Consider the following 3,437-nt stretch of genomic DNA (forward strand, 5'->3'; position numbering starts at 1 on the left):
CTTGTATTTCTCAACTCCAAAACTTACACACTTGGCTTGTTACAAAATGGAGGACCCTACCCCTTTATATAGTGTTTATATGAAACTTCTAGTCCACACATTTTCTAAGGACTCCTAGACCACATATTTACATAAGGCTTTTAGACCACACATTTGGACAAAATATTTTCCTAGAATACTCTAGATAGATTGTATATATAAGACCACATATTCTTCTTGTCACATTACCACATTTATCACCACATATTTTACTTAAATATTTATATAGATTTTTCTAAACAGTGTTTCTAGAAATGCTAGGCATTTTTGGCTTTTTAATTGATTTGGGCGTATGATCAAAATACTTAAGCTCATATTATTTAGTCCAAAAATAAAATTTACTACTCAACAAAAATAATCAAAAATTCAAATTATCATTTTATCAATCTTTGAAATAGACCTTCCATATATAAGTTTAGTTTTCCTTGGAAACAATTAATTGCACTCAAGGTTGTGAAAAAGTTGCTTCTACAGAAAGAAAAATAACCATGTCTTGCTAAATAGATGAAAACAGTATACTATATATGGGATTATTCAACTGCGAAAGTTTTTAATGAGGCATTTCATGAGCGAATCCTACTTCAAAAGTAAAATAAAAATATAAAATCCTCGTTTTCAATTTTTACGCCACATCATTGATCCCTAACACATCTCTATCTGGCAATCAAATTCTAACACCAGCTCACTAAATTCCTATGTAAACCATCTACTAACCATTTTATTTCCGTAAAAAGATTGACATTTTTTTTTACAATTTCCAGTATCCAATTTCAATTCCTTTCTATAGTTTATAGTAAAATTCAACTGGCAGAGACTCCACTACGGGAGGTAGAGGAAGGTTCAATGCATGGATCGAAAATCCTATGCCAATCTAGTAAGAATTGTATTGAATTCCCTGTAGGCAGAATCGCTGATTTCTCAATTTTGGAAAGTATGCTGAGCGTGTCAATTTCGTGCCCTGGTCTTTCTCTCCACCGTCCTTGAATAGCTTGATGCTGAGGTGGGTTAGGGGTTTTATTTGTCCCCATTAGATCCGCACATTTTTTTATGTTTATATAACAACACGTCAACATGACTATTTCATTCACAGAGCTCATTTGAATTTAAGAAGGATAGCTCATTCAAATTTTGGATGGATAGCTCATTTAAATTTATGACGGATAGCTTATTTGAATTTCAGATGGATAACTCATTTGAATTTTAGGAAGGATAACCTATTGGAATTTAAATCTTTTTTATATAGCTAGAAGGATAGTTCTTTTGAATTTTAACTCATATGTATAAGCTACAAAGTAGAATAGTTATTGTATTGAGCTCTATATATAAAGAACGTGTATTCACAATTCAATACAAAAAAAAATCACGAAACTATTATTCTCTCTCCTGTGCTTCCTTATCCCAACTTCTTCTCACCATCAATACCAATCTTAATCACACAAACTACCCCATGCGGAGAAATCATGGACTATCCTACTTCCATGGTCAGTCCATTTTTGGTTACATTCATGGCATAGTGAAACCACCTCCGAAAGAAGTTGATTCCCCCATCACATTTCTGATGCTCTCTTCCAGATTCCAAACCTCAATATGAAACATTGGCCTGGATTCCTTCTTCATTCCCACCATAAATGCTCCCCTCACTGAAACTTTCCTCACTCAGATCATAGCCTACAACATCTCCTAAGAACTATGGCTTGCTCTCAAATGCAATATCTCCTCATTTCCTCGCACTCGAACTGTTCAAATCTGCACTAAATTCAAATTTAAAATTTTTAACTTTATTTAATTTTTTAAGTTAAATATTAACTTATGCACAAAAAAAAATTATTTATTAGTAAAATATCACTTATAAGTAAAAAAATTCATATAAGAACCCATAAACTGAAAATTTTACTTAGGGACATGTATATAATTTTATTCTTTTAAAAATCTTTCTAAACTAGTGGATAGTAAACTCTGAAACATAGGTTTGATAGTTTTAAAAATCGCTACTAAAACCACAAAAAAATTGAACTGCTCGAATTCTCTGTTGGAAGTATCGATAGATTTATAAGGAATAGACAGTTTGATGAGTGTGTCGACGCCATTGCCCTGGTTTGCCTCTCTGCCATTCTTGAATACCTTGCTGCTGCGATGGGTTATCAGTTTTGTTTGTTCCCATTTCGTACATTTTTTATGTTCAGGATTTACTACATGGTTCTGTTGATTGAGGTTTTGAAGCGTGCAGGAAACGAGGCCAGGGACAAGAAGAGGAATAGGATTGCGCCTAGGCATAAACAATTGGCTGTAAGGAATGATTAAGAGTTGAGCAAGCTTTTGGGAAATGTTACCATTGCAAATGGTGGGGGTATTTGTTGCCAAAGACAGCTGGCAGAAAAGAAAAAGAGATTGGCTCTGCTTTGCAATAGTTCTATGGGTTTTAATGTATTATTTACAGTGTTTGGATTGATATTAATCCCTTATTTGATCACTATTATTTGATACTCTTTTTTCTGCATTCTCACTTTCAACCATATATCCACACAGTGTAATATTTTGCATGTAAATCCAAAACTTTTCCTTACTTTTTAACTACACATTTTCCTAAACAACACTGTCCAAAACATAGTTTTCCAAGATAATGGTTGTCAAACAGTGGCTAAGGGTTTTGGTCTTCAGATTTTTATCAGTTAAAGACTCTTCTAAAATATAATAATTTTTTTGTTTAATTATACGAGTCTATGTTTTTTTATTTAATGTGTCAATAATCAGTTGTCTTAAGATTATGCGACTGAAGACATAGATGTTGCTTGCTTAACTATTTGGTGGTAACTGGCATTGTTTGAAATATCGAATGGGAATGAATATTCTATATGTGGTATATGATATATAAAGCACTAATCTTTGGAGTAAATTGGATATGAATGCCGATTGGATGTTTTATAAGCACCCTCGATTAAGTTAATATGGGTATTAGTTGCACCAACATTGAATACAATTAAATTGATCATTGTTCATTTTCGATCTAGTACTCAACATATTTGGAACATAAACATCAATGGGTTTCATGATTTGGACTCAGTCAACCCATTTGTACTCGTATTTAGGGTTTGTAGACGTGGTCGGACATTTCTCTGGCTTGTAGAACTCAGCGAGGATTCTTTATAGTAGATTTACTTGGTTGACGAAATCTACACATTGTTGACAGTAAGCTATCTCAAGCCATTCAGTTATATCCTTCCCAGGTGGTAGCCTTACAGCTTCTCTCAGGTTTTCACTGCCTAAAGTTGCATCAATATGTTTTCTTAGTTGTACCAGCTTAGTTTGCCATAACATTCTTTGGCTCCTTCAATTGCTAAAAAAATAAAAAATGAAATAAAAAAGCCTGATGCCTCTTCACAAAGAAGAGGATAGAGAAA

The sequence above is a fragment of the Olea europaea genome, unplaced genomic scaffold (genome assembly GCF_002742605.1).
Source record: "Olea europaea var. sylvestris unplaced genomic scaffold, O_europaea_v1 scaffold971, whole genome shotgun sequence".
Taxonomy (NCBI): Eukaryota; Viridiplantae; Streptophyta; class Magnoliopsida; order Lamiales; family Oleaceae; genus Olea; species Olea europaea.